General features: G+C 43.7%; 1 long non-coding RNA gene across 1 annotated transcript; it reads left to right on the top strand.

Annotated features, from left to right (window-relative positions):
• The first annotated feature begins 4,834 nt into the window (after positions 1-4,834).
• LOC143441899 (uncharacterized) lies at positions 4,835-7,365 on the top strand. Its single transcript, XR_013109652.1, has 2 exons — positions 4,835-5,057; positions 6,180-7,365. It is a non-coding gene; the product is annotated as an uncharacterized LOC143441899 (long non-coding RNA).
• The last annotated feature ends 6,727 nt before the right edge of the window (positions 7,366-14,092 follow it).

Below are 14,092 nucleotides of genomic sequence, written 5' to 3'. Positions count from 1 at the left end.
TTAGACAGTTCATGCTGTCTAGTGGCTCCTTGATAGTTCTCAGTGTGGCCAGGATGGTTTTCCAGCTGCTCACACCTGTAAGGATTCTACTGATGGGAAGGCCAGTTGGAGCAGTATAGAGTGTGGAACACAGGTCACTTGACTGCTCTGTGAACCTAGGCTCCAAGCAGCCATGCCATTTTGTAATCATACTTATGACAAGCTACCTGGGCTCTCTGCCTTCTGCCTAGGACTTGCATGGGCTTCACTTCCCAGGCCTACTTCTCTGTCATGTTTTTTTGTGCTGAGAGACACTGCCATTTCCCCAGATGTCTAATCTGGATGTCTAGGAGTCATTACAAGATCCACACTTTCTCTTCCATGTAGACATCTTCACCAGCCAATCACATGGCCTTGACATCTGTGCATGTTCTCTCTCACATCTTCCTGTATGGCCTGATTCAGCCATCAGTGGGCATGGGTTCACTTCCCCAAATACATTTTGGTCCTCTGCCTTCATATTAGAGCCCCTCTACCCTCTCTCTTTAAAGTGGCTGTAGTCACCTTTTTCCTGTGCAAATCAGATTATGACACCTCTTTATCTCCGCTTTGACTCCCTATTGCTGTGATCAACCAGCATTTCCTACAAGTCAAACAAAGCCCTCCGCCCTCCATGACCCTCACCTTTAGAAGTCTGTACAGGCATTACACTAAACTGACTTGGAGGTTTCAGTGGCTTAATCTAGATGGATGAAGCTAAGGTCTGAGATGAGCTAGGCCTGGAGTCCATTCCTTCCTACCTCTGCTGCTTGCTATCTGTGTGAGCGTCCATTTCAGTGATGGGCGATGGGAGCATTTGGAATCTGTAAGTCTTCTTGCTTTGGATTTAGCAGTCCGTCAGCCAGACCCTAACTCCCTCTCTGCCACCCAGTGACTTCTAATACTCACTTCATGCTGTGTCTCTCAGGCCCGCTCTCTCTCCACTGACCCTATGCCTGGGACATGAACTTATTACGTCAGGTTTTGAGATGTCCCATTTACATTCCACACTATCCTTTACTGGGCAGGCAAGCCTATGTCTCTTCTTTATATACTGCTGTCTAGTCTAACCTAAGAGTTACCTGTGTTGTTACCTGGTGCATTCCAGCAGACTGATGGACTCTGTAGTATATCCTGGCTTCATCATCTTCTCTTGTCTGCACCAATCTGGTCATTCTCAGAGATCACTCTAGCTTCCAAGCACACCCACACAATTGTCTCCAGATGGAAACACCTTGGATTGGAAGTGGTCCAATTGGCTCAGAGGTGGGCACACTTCCATGAGTTCGACCCAGCACATACTGGCCCTTAATATACAGGTTCCACCCTGGCTGATCTGTGCCTGGCTGCAACCCTGACCCCTGGTCTTTCTCTTTCCCTCTCTGATGGTAGAGATGGAGAACAGAGCAAGTACAGGAGAAGCCACTTAAAATCATGTGATGACCCTGACCTGCCTACTCCCTAGTAACCAAGGTCCATGAAGCATGGACAAAGTTACTCTTTCCTTTTTAAGCCCCACTTTACCTATGTGTAAAATGTGGAAGACGGATGCATGTATGATCTCTTTTTGTTCTAAGACAATTGCATTGGCTTCATTTAGTTAGGGAATGGGAGCCTCACATAAGCAATGAACATAATTTCCTTCATCTCTTTTAGCATCCTTGGTTCCACTGTACTTTATGCTGAGAGACATTGATTGTCAGAGAGGTCAAGGTCCTTGAGTCTAGTAAGTGACAGAGTGTGTCTTGGCTCAGGCCTCTCTGAGCTCTAGGACTGCAGCTCTCATTGCCTGTTTAGAATGCAAGGAGGGATCAGGAGTTGCCAGATCACTTCAAACACCAGTACTGCAAGAATTCAAAAACAGTGCCAATCTGATGCTTGGTGCATCATAATGATGTTCTGAGTCCGAGCAGTGCCAACACCAGCAGAACACAGGGAGCCTATGGTCCTAAGGTCTCACGGGAGACAGTGGGCTCACACTGCTCACTCAAGGACAGAGACAGCCAATGGAATCTTTCAGGTTGGAGCTGGAGCCTGGGTGTTGGTTGCTGGGTGAAGACTGAGTACAGAAGTATCAGATAATGAGAGGAAACCTTGTATGGAGTGGAGAAAGAGCGGAGCTTGTTCAGGGAGCTCTGATCAGGGGCCCAGAGAGACTCAGCCTCTCTGATCCAGTCTTTGAAGCAGGGAGTGGGAAAATTAGAGTATCAAGAAGGGTACTGAGTCATCTTGGGCAATTTTCTTGTGCTGGAGAGCAGAGATGCAAGTGAAAAGTGAAGGGAAGATGATGTGAGAGGGGAAGAAGGTCTGGAGGCACAGTGATCAGATAGGAAGAGAGGCAGAGGTGGGAAGGTACCTGATAGAGACCCTGTGGTTTCTCATTTCTGCATGTTTCCAGCTAAGAGGCTTGGACTGCCTACTGGTCGCCTGATATTCAAGGGGCATCCTACACCGCCACCCAGTGGCCATGTAGATGAGGTGCAGGACTGTGCCTAAGGCAGAAGAGGAACAGGTCCAGAAAAAACAAACAAACAAACAAACAAACAAACAAACAAACTTAATCAACAAAAGCCAAACCAATCTGAATTGAGGATGTGGTGTAGGAATCCCCAGGAGTCTCTGAACCTAGTCAGAGTCAAGTTGTAAAGTTGTAAAGGTTGTTCATGCTCTGAAAGGTTTCCTCTCTTCTCTGAACTCTAGCTCACAGATTTACAAAATTTCCCTGGGTTTCTATGTCAGGACTGAGTATGTAGCTGACAGCTGGACTTTCCCTGGTGCACCTGGAACAAGTCACGTTCACGGTTCTCAGGTCAGTGCAGTCGGATGGAGAGGAGAGAGTAGAGTGGAGCCACATCACTGGATGGAGATGGAGAATCACTTCTCTCTCAACCACACCCTCTTCAAGATAGGTGAACTTTCTAGAAACAAGCACAGGTTCTTTCTCTAACAAAAGTAGAACCCAAAGCTGGTGCATAAGGAAGGTGGCATGGAGCCATGGAATAAAGGTCAAAATGTAGCTCTTCTTTGCAAGCATGTGTGAGAAGGATAGTGACCTCACAGAGCTTGGTGAACTTTTATTCTCACTGGACACCAAAGCTTAGTGGGGTAAGGTGACTTGCCAATGGCCGTATAGATGGGGGAACAGGAGGCTGAGGGAAGAGATGAGCCTTGACCTGGCTAACTCCCCAGGGCACTGAGCCTACCTCTGTGGGGTGCACAGAGCCTGGCACGTACGTATTAGTTGAATTTGTAAGCAAAGTGTCCAGACTCTGCTTCTGACCGAGGTTGAGAGTTGGCTTAAGCTCATCAGCCAAGTAGAAAGGTGCATCTGAGAAAGAAAGCCTTCATAAAGGATGGGTACCTGGGAGGTTCGGCCAAGTCTGACTGTTTCTTTAAACATTAAAATCTACTATGTTGCTTAAGATGGCCTTGAAAAGTGTAGGCTCAAAGTAATGCCCCTCCCTTCTTGTGTTCAAGCCTCTCGATTAGCTGAGAATTACATATGTTCCTAGTGTGTCTGGGTGGGGTTTGGGCATTTGGAGTTATATCTGCATCTTCCTTCCTTCCTTCCTTCCTTCCTTCCTTCCTTCCTTCCTTCCTTCCTTCCTTCCTTCCTTCCTGTTCAACTAGAAGAAAGGTTCTCTAGAAAAATCTACACCAAGCATCTCTCATTATTCCACCCTTTATCATACTATAAGCCTCTTCATATATGCACCTTTGTCTATCAATTTGCTGTGTATGTACTTTTAATTGTCTTATTCTCCTTTTATTGGAAATCAAATTCCGTGAGGAGGGTTGAAGCACTCCGGGTGTTCAGGTCATATCTTCAGAGTAAGCACATATGTGGATGAATGGATTTCAAGGTAAGGCGACCTCAGGCAGAGCACAGAAACAGCCCCTTTGTTCTCAGGAATTATGCATTTTGCTGCAAGAATGGAGAATACATCATGAAGGTCACAGTGTTCCAGGAGAGGAGGCTGGAGGAAGATTGATATGAGGAAGGTCATGTGAGAAGTTTGGATCTATTGCATCTAGGAAAATAGTAAACCATCGAGGGTTTGAGGTGGGAGACAGCAGACCGAATCTAACCCATGTTTCAGAAAGACAACTGTAACTGAAGATAACTTCAGAAAGATAAATGTTATATTTGTAATAGAAATGTAATATAATGAATGGATCTGGAAATTAGTCGGAAGGAAGTTGTTTCCCGATGAGAGATGACAAGGGTGTGGACTCAAGCCGATTGTTCAAGTAAAGGAAGATTAAAGAGAGGAGGGCAGAGATGACAAAGGCAGAGAGTGGCAGCTTGAATGACTTGGAAAGCCAGACTCCCCACAGTGGGAAGTTATGGCAGGTAGGAGTTTGCAAGGTCAGTGTAACAACTCCCTTCATTGCCCATCCGAGCGCTGTCTCGATGCTCAGAGGGAAGCTGAGACTTTGGGCTGGAGGCTTCAGATCTATGATCAAGGATGGACATTTGAAATCAAAGGGGGAGAATGAGGCCCCCGGATGATGGTGTAGACAGACTGAGGAGGTTTGGAGGTGCCAGTAGAATTCTTCAGAATGTTTGCATCATTGGGGAGGGAAGAAAGAAAAAGGCGGTACTTCCTGCCTTCCCAGCAAAGAATACAGAAGGTTGGACATCACTGTGTCCCTGCTCAGGGTCAATGTTTGTACTGCATTAGGGTCAGGACTTTTACTCCAGAAAGAATAAATAACATATTAGCAGCACCTGTAGAGTTAAAAAACAATACTTTAAATAAATCTAACAAAGATTTTATAGGATTTTCATTCATACACCCCCTTCTTCCTGCTTTTTCTGAAGATGAGACCCACTATCCAGAAGTGAGTTCCAGGAGTTTGCTTTGGAGAGGTCTGGGGCATGGGAAGACACTGGAGCTGGAAGATGCTGATGGGAAGAAAAGACAGAATGTTGTCCCTCGTAAAGGGGCTCACTCACCTGTGAGAAGATGGAGCAATCGGGTGATGGTATTAAGATGTCAGCCGACTCAGCACAGGGAGGATACATGCCCTGCAAGGTAGGGTCTTGACTGCTTATAGGCAGGGCTCATGGGACACATACTGTTGTAGCTGGACTCTTCCTGTGCTAAATGGAGGCTGGCCATTATAGTGTGGAAAAAAGCTTAGCTTTCTTCCCCTTTGCCTTTTTAAATCTGGCTCTGCTGCTTTTTTGGGGTCAGGGGAGGTAAGGAAGGCCATGCCCTCAGCTAAGAAAAAGAGGGAGATTTATAAAAGAATAAAAAATTACAGGGACCAGGCTTGATGACCCACACCTACAATCCCAGCACTCAGGAGATAGAGGCAGGAAGATCACCACAAATTTGGGGATAGCCTGATCTTCGCAGCGAATTCCAGGTTAGCTAAGGCTACACAGAAAGATACTGTCTAAAATAAACCAAAACCAAACCAAGCAAGCAAGCAAGCAAGCAAGCAACCAGCAAGCCCACAGGCTAGGCCAAGTGGGTAGAGAACCCTCTTTGAGTGACTTAGCATCAATACAGACAGTCCAGGTTTGGCAAATTCTCATTTGCTTTTTACACCTCAAACCTCCCCCATCTCTCTAGGTAACAACATTCCTTAATTGCTCAGGCCCAAACCCCAGGATGTAGCCTTTGACTAATCCACTGAACTGGATGTCTAATCCCCTTCAAAGAAACAAGTTCATGATCAGACACTGTAATCTTTTATGTCCCCCCCCTTCACCCCTTGTAGAAGCAAGAGAAATTTAAAAAAAGTTAGGTGTTGTTATGACTCTGTTCAAAATTCAATGGTTGTTCTTACCCTCAGAAACACAGCCAAAGTCCGATGTGGCCTAGAAGGCTCTCTACCATCTGTCCCTGCATACCTTTCTGACCTCATTTTCAACCACCCTCCCTGTGCTCATTCTGCTGGGCCAGCTGCTTCCTTGTTGGTCCTCAATCTCAGAAAACACAGATATGACAGCATTGGCTGTCCCCAGTGCCCTGAGGGCTTTAACCTCAGTCTTAAGATTCCACCCCTTTAAGGGCTCATTGCTTGCATGTTACTTCCATTGTACCAGATAGTCCTGTGAAGAAACACGTGCTAACCTGCATGAAGGGGTGACCTGGCCCATGCTGTCTTCCTTTGGGTATAAAATCTGTTCCTAACACGTTTAACAGGTCATCTGCAAAAGCGTGCACCCCTTCCTCCAAGAAATGGAAATCACCCCAAGCATACTGAGTCACCTGAATGTGCGACCGCCAGCCACCAGAGGAAGCCACACGTGACAGGGCTGCAGACTGCTACAGATGAGACTATGGCAACCTGCGGTCCCTGAAGCCATCCTAACACCCACGCACCGGAGAGAGGCGCGACTGCTAGCTGCAGGCTTGAGTTTCTGAACCAGCTGCACCGCCCCTCCCCCCTGCACACACACTCCTCAAACAGTATCCTGGGGGATTTGTCTATTTATTTTTTTTTTAAGGGGAAGGTGAGATTTTGAGAGTTTAAAATGAGTTTTCCCACCTACCTGTCAAGCTCCAAACCCCAGCACCTCCAGTCACCTGAGGTTACATCTCTTATGACACTCTCCCCTTCCCTATTCCAAAAATACAGAATCTAGAAACTGAAGCTTTAGTGAAGTTAAATAGCACCCATTTCTGCTCTGGTCTTTCCTGGAACAACATTCTCAGTCTTCCTAAGATTACTTGGACCTGGCCTTGTACTGTACCTTGTACATGGCAAAAACTGGTTGGTGTCAGTTATGTGAGCTTCAGAGAGGGACTAAGAGAGCAAAAGGGAGGCGGAGGGTATTAGACACTTGGGATGTATTAACAGCCAGCATAGGTTCTGGCCAGTGTAAAAGGCTGTATATGCATCACTAACAGGGGAGAATTCAGCCCATGCTAAAGCCGCTCAACATTCTATTTTGTCTGGACAGCCTTGTCAAAAGTCAAGGTGCAACCTTTCCTCAGGCTTTTAACATTCTAAAAAAATCACAAAAACATTCATTACTGTCCCTCTGGGCATCCAATCTTGTGGGACTCCTGGGTTCACATATTGGCTTGGGTGTCTGACTTGCTCAATCCTGCTAGGTCTGCGCCTTGGCTGTACAAACAATGGCTCATTAACTAATGTTTAAACTGTTTCCATAAATCATGGGTTTTAGGGTTAAATTTAACTGCAACCTCCCAGCCGTCTAAAGCATTGACTCCCTAAAATGTGGGGAACTGTGGAGGAAAGCCATCGGAAGCAACAAGGGGTACGAGAAGTGGTTTGACAAGCCCTCTAAGAACTGTGATATTAGATTACATTGTAGAAACAAACAAAAAACCCAACCAAATAAACAACAAAACAACCAACCCATCATTTAAGGGCTCTTGTAATTGATCAGATACAAACAGTCCATTGAGCCTGTTCATGAAAAATTGTTGCACGTCTGGTAAGAATGTGGGAATTTGTGGTGTTCCCTTGCTTAGAACTGCCCTTCCTCCCCTTCAAGCATGTGTGAGTCAGTAGGGCTATGGGTTCCCTTAGAGGACATTGCCTTGGTTTGGAGAAGAGGACAAAAGTCCCACCAGAGTACAGTTTTCAGTACATGGAGCAAACCAAATGGCCCTGCTCTCAGCCTTGCGGGCCTGCTCTTGTGGGGAGCTGAGTGGATGATTCAGCAGCCTGACAGGAATCTGGAAATAAAGAGAGCCTCAAAGGGAGTAAATATTCCTTCCACACATATGTGGCTGACCAGGAGGCTGTGTTCATACACCCCTTGAAGACCTGATGGAAAGTGAAAGCCAATGACTTAAAAACTTTCTGTACTTTGAACGTTTTGTCCCAATCCCAATCCAGTGTCAGTGGAAATTCGACTCAAGGTTTCAAAGGCTAAAAGTCATCATCACCTTGACTGGAAGAGAAGTCATGACAGTATGCGTGCTTCCGGCGAGGTTTAACCAAGAAGGGATACACACCCAGAATGTGAGCTGCACTGTCCCACATTCCAGAGCTGAGCGCCAAGAGTCACCCCGTATGCTTTCTGACCTTGGGGGAGATGTACCCAGCTGCTCTGCACTCACTCCATGACCTTCCTGCCTTAGCAGACTGAATCCCTTCAAACCAGGAGCCCAGTGAACTTCTTTCTTTTCCAAGTTGCTTTTGTTAGATACTCTTTCACAGCATAGTAATGAGGAAACTAACCAATGCAGGGCTTGAGCTGGACTTCTGATTCATTGTCTGGCTATTCTGTGGAAACAAGGACAACTCTCCAAAGTAAGTCTGAAAAAAAAAGTTAAAAAATATTAAAAAAAAAAAAGCCAATCTAAAGAAACTAAACAGAGACATTAGCAGCAGCAGTGCTGTAGAAAGCAGAGGCTCATCACCTATCACCTCAGGTTAAGCAGAGGCAAATTATGCAAAAAGTCAAACCAAACAGAAAACAAGCCATCATTCTTAATCTGTTACATCGGAATTTAACTAGTTGATTGGTTTATCTTCCTTGGATGGCAATTTGGCAATGATTTACACACACACACACACACACACACACACACACACACACTCACACACACACACACTTAACCCTTGCGGTGGTTTTAATATGCTTGGCCCATGGGAAGTGGCACTATTTTTTTTTTTTTCAAATTGGAAAATTTCAGTCAATTTATTTAAATGACATATTTTTAAATATGACTATTAAAATTAAATATATTCAATTTTATCAAGACGATTTTGATAATTTTCATTGTATAGTCTAATATGCATGTAAGAAGAAAGAAAGATAATTTACACATTTGATCAAGAAAGATAAAATGTTTAGAATTTTTTGTTGGTTTTTTTTTTGGTTTCTTTTTTATTTCTCTCTCTCTTTTTAAATTATCAAATCATAATTTTTACTTTTTAACACAGGGGTTATAAACACAAAAATGCAGGACGTGGGGAAGGGGATGACACAGGAGCATAGGTGTTCAGGGGGAGTACAGATATCTTTCAGAACAGGGTATCAACTGGGTAAAGGTTCAGGGGACAGGTCACTATGACTCTGCCTATGATTCACTTGTCCTTATCTAAGTTGGTACTATCCGCCAAGACTGCCTATTTACAAGGTCTATGACTACTCAGGCTGGTAAATTTCCACAAAAGCTGCCTGTTTACAATAGCTTATAGCCATCTGTTTCAGTGTTTTTCCACAGAGACCCAAGACTTTGTGTTAGCAGGCATGTATGTCAGGCCTATTGCTGATTTTAGGCTTATGGCTGATTTTAGGCCTTCAGTGTATAAGCAGGGCTGTCCCTGACATCTCTTTCCTTCTCCAAGTATAAAAGGGCCGTGGTGATTCTAATCTTACCAAGGCAGGGATAGAGGTCTGACCTCCAGTAATTAAAGGGGACCTTGTAATGGCTCCAGTCCTCCTGTTGTTGTCCAGTGAGGCATGAGCGCCATACCTGTCCCGATGTTTTTTTCCTGGAGAGGGTATACTTTTGACATCAACCCCTATGCAGTTAGGCTTGTCCCTCAGGGAACCCAGAAACATATTTATTTATATTCCCTTGCAGTGCTTAGCCTCGCAGCCTAAGCAAGAATTCAGATCACCGGTCAGAGGGGGTTCTGGGTGGCCCCTCTCTGCTTGTTCTAGGGGCAGAAGTCCCCTCTTTTAGGTTGGGTGGAGATGGGGTTTGGGAACACCCTGGATAGAGTAACAACCTCATCTAGAGTCTCATGGCCCTCCATAGCTAACTTATGACAATGTATCTGAATAGATTTTTGCTATCAGATTATCTATCTGCTATTTCACAAAGTTAGTCAGCCTATTTAAGGCCCAGGGACCAAAAGAAATAAGCAAAAATAACCCAATTAATGGTCCCAAGATGGAAGGAAGTAGGGTTGACAATCGTGGAGAGGTTGAAAACCAATTCTTGTACCAGCTCTCATCTTTCTCTTTCTCTCTCTGTCTTTTCTCAAGACCTTCTCTGGCCTTTTTCATGCTCTCTTTAATTATCCCTGTTTTGTCTATAAAAGCAACATTCTTCTTTAAGGGCTGTACACAGTCTAGAGCTGTACACAGTCTTTTCTATTGTAAAAGAGAAAGTCAAGTCCAATAAAGTCTTTTGCAATTTTTGGAGATCGCTTTAGACAAGGAAACGAGGGATTTCTTCAGATTAGTGATGTCAATCTCTAGCTGTTTGATGTTCTTGTCAAAGGCCCATTGAAGGTCTGAATAGTATAAGTCTGGAGGCCAGCATCAGAATTAGAATTCCTGACAGCAGACATCACAGGTGATTAATTTTTACCTGGAAAGGAAAAGGAAGGGAGTTCTTAGGGAGATTTCTCTTCCCTGGATGTCAATTGTTATTCATCTTATAATTGGGCCTGGTTTTGTGGGGGTATCTATTTATTTCATTAATCTTTTTGGTGGCCATTTAGCTGTGCCTTCTGTGGTATCAAACAGGCATATCAATCCTCGGCTCCATATGAGAACTGGGTCCTGGCCAGCGAAGTGGCACTATTAGGAGTGGCCTTGTTGGAATAGTTGTGGCCTTGTTGGAGGAAGAGTGTCACTGTGTAGGCAAGCTTTGAGGACTCCTAGTGCTTAAGCTTTGCCCAGGGCAGAAGAGAACCTCCCTCTGTGGAGGAGCCTTTGGAGTAGTTTCCACCTCACTGCCTTTGGATCAAGATGTAGAACTCTCGGCAATTCCAGCACCATGTCTGTCTAGATGCTGCCATGATTCCCACTAGGAGGATAATTGACTGAACCTTTAAAAGTGTAAGCCATCCCCAATTAAATGTTATCCTTTATGAGAGTTACCTTGGTTATGGTGTTTGTTCACAACAGTGAAGCCCTAACTAAGACAATCCTGGTTTTTTTTTTTTTTTTTTTTTTTTATTGTTCTATTTTTAGAAATTTATCCAATGAATTCAGTTGAGTATATCTAAGTGACAATGCCCTATATCTTTGTTGTACAATGTTCTGTAATAAGAAAAAAACTGAACACAGTTCCTGTGTCCATCGCTGAACAGCTCATAAACTATGTTACGTTGAATTGTTTCTATATAAATGAATTAAATGCTGGACAGATGGCTCAGTGGGTGAAGGTACTAACCATGCAAGCCAGATGACCTGAGTTCAGTTCACAGACCCAACATATAAGAGTCAGCTGTAGCGATGGGCATCTGTAATCTCAGCATTCCCTATGACAAGATGGGAGGCAGAGGCAGGAGAATCTCAAAGAGACTCTGGCCTGGATGCTCTAAGGCCAACTAGCCTCAGTTATTCAGCACAGCAGCCTCAACAAAAAGAGACTCTTGCCTCAATTAGGTAGATAATGAAAAACAACTCTCAAAGTTGTCTTCTGACCTCAATGTCTGTGCCATACACCATGACATGTCCATGTATGTGCATATGTGAACACATGCATAATAAAAAGGTACGTAATGATATAAAATAATATTAAAATGAAGAATATTTCTGTTTTATCTAGAAAAAGTTCTAGATATATGATAAAATAAATAAAAGGAACACAAAGACAATATATTTAGTACATTACTTTTATTGCATAAGAAATCAGGAGAATGAAAAAAATATATCTGGTTGTATCTGCATAAAGAAATATGGTTTCCTACAGGGACTATGGAGTTGGTAGAACGAGCAGGGTGTATGAAACATCTCAACACATTCTAAAAATTGTTATCTTTATTTTAATCTGTGTAAAATATTACTATTCAAAACAAAATTAAAAAGTGTTCATCATAAATAGATGCTCAGAAGCACACACACACACACACACACACACACACACATGTGCATGTGCATGCCTGCCCCCACACAAAGAAATGTCTTTCCCATTGTTCATGGGATCAAGTAAAACCTCCCAAAGGTAGTTAGTTTGGAGTTTAGGCATCAGATGGGCCAGGCCTTTTCTGACCACCAAAGGAAACCATGTGGATTTTTGATCTTTTTATCTCTCTATGTGGAACATTAACTTTTTGCTACTTAATAAATTTCAAGACCTTCTTTCTGCTTCTCTTGTGAAGTTTATAGTAAGGAGTGTGGTGATAATGATGACAGTAATATCACAGTTTAACTGTGTGCTACTACTTCATGAAATGTTTCTTGCATTGAATCTAATGGTCCCACCCACGACATGAAAGGAAAGTCACACACACAAGGAGCTGAGGCTGGAGGAGGTAACTTCGATGGTACAGCATGGGCTCTTGTTTGGAGTCACAGAAGTTTGGCCTAGAGTTCCACCTCAGATTCTTCCTGGCTCTGTGGTCCCAAGGAGTCTCATCATCTCAGAGCCCTTAACCTAATCATCACTAAGGCTCCCACATGATGCTGCTCATAATTACGGAGGCACAGGAAGAAAAAGTGCATAGTAAGTGCTGAATGATTGGCTGGGCAGAAAGTTCTGCTGTTTCTAGATCCTACTTACTGCCTGTATTGAAGTATTCTTCCTTTGAAATGCAAAGGCCCAACTACCTAAGGCTCTTGGGTCACTAACACCATGTCAAATGAGGTCATATCATCCTCATCTGTCTCAATTGTCTTTATTTTCACAGTTAGATCGAAAGTTTCCCAGAGATAGAATCAGCTCCTGGGGCCTCTCTGTAACCTTCACTGGATTTGGTTCTCAATATGCTCAACAACTATTTGTTGCCTAACTAAGTCTGGAGCAAAAGAGTATTAAAGGAACATAAAAACAAACAAACAAACAAACAAACAAAACAACAAAACCCAACCAACTAACCAACTAACCAACTAACCAACCAAACCACAACAACAGAAGCAGCCGCAGCCGCAGCCGCAGCCGCAGCCGCAGCCGCAGCCGCAGCCGCAGCCGCAGCAGCAGCAGCAGCTGCAGCAGCAACAACAAAACCACCCAGAGAAGAAATCTAAAATAAAACAAGAGATGTCTGAAGGTCAATTTAATTATAAAAACCAAGCATACCAGGTTTGTATTGAGGTAGTGAAAGGGGCAGAAGCTTATATGATGTGGACAGGAAGTGAAATAACAAGAGGAAGATGTGGGGAAAGAATATTGAAAGTCATGTAATGTGATTAGGAAAACATTCATATTTAAAGGAAACACTCAAGGGGCAATACTGATTCTGTCTCTGTTTGTCTATCTATCTATCTATCTATCTATCTATCTATCTATCTATCTATCTATGTATCTATGTATGTATGTATGTATCTATCTATCTATCTATCTATCTATCTATCTATCTATCTATCTATGTATGGAATAGATAATTGAGATGTGGTTAAAGGGCCCCTGGTAACTCTCAAGTGTCTTAGGCAGTCTGGTAGGGACAAGGCACTATGCATGAGTCATGAAGGGCCGTAAGCCAGTCCCCCATTCTGGTCTACTCTGGCTGTCTTTGGATTTGGGATTAACTTCCAGTTTGAACTTTTAGAAAAGAAGGAGCAACAGGAAGAAGGCTACAGTCAATAGGTTGGAGAAGGAAATGTTCTCCATCCTCTTCCTTGTTCACCTCAGAGATTCCACACACTTCTGAAGTTTGCACTCCACATTCCTGTTTCTATTCAGGACATGTTTTCTATGTTAGGAATGAGAGAGGCTGCCTCTTCTTTCCCCAGACTATGAACTCCATGACAGCAGAAACCCAAATTCTTCATCTCACTGCTGCTTGATGGGAGCCTGACAGAACAGATGGTCCTTAAACATTTGTTGACCACGGATCTTTCTGTAGAGAACTGGACAAAAGGTGATGGCTTAGAAGAGGTTTTATTAGATGTCCTGTTGTGGAATTTTTACCATGCTCTGATCTTCTACATCTTATCCACAAGAATCCTAACCACAAGGATTCACCTTCACATGGTAGATCCCTCTCTTCCAGGCACACCCTCAAGAGCAGAACCTGACTGCTTGTGTTTAAAGTAGAAGCAAAGTCAGGGCTAAGTGGTTGTTTACCGAATAACCTGACATAAAAGTTCATCATGCTGTGGACTGCTTCAAACCTCGATAGAGTTGATTTTCCTGGAGGTCATGAGGGAGCCCTTTGAAGCCAGAGCGAATCCTTTACACTAGAACTTGATGTACGTTTTAAAAACTCGAATTAAAGTCGATCTATCTCC

The sequence above is a fragment of the Arvicanthis niloticus genome, chromosome 4 (genome assembly GCF_011762505.2).
Source record: "Arvicanthis niloticus isolate mArvNil1 chromosome 4, mArvNil1.pat.X, whole genome shotgun sequence".
NCBI lineage: Eukaryota > Metazoa > Chordata > Mammalia > Rodentia > Muridae > Arvicanthis > Arvicanthis niloticus.
The sequence above is the reverse complement of the archived record's forward strand: the minus strand, read 5'-3'. Positions and strand labels throughout refer to the sequence as shown.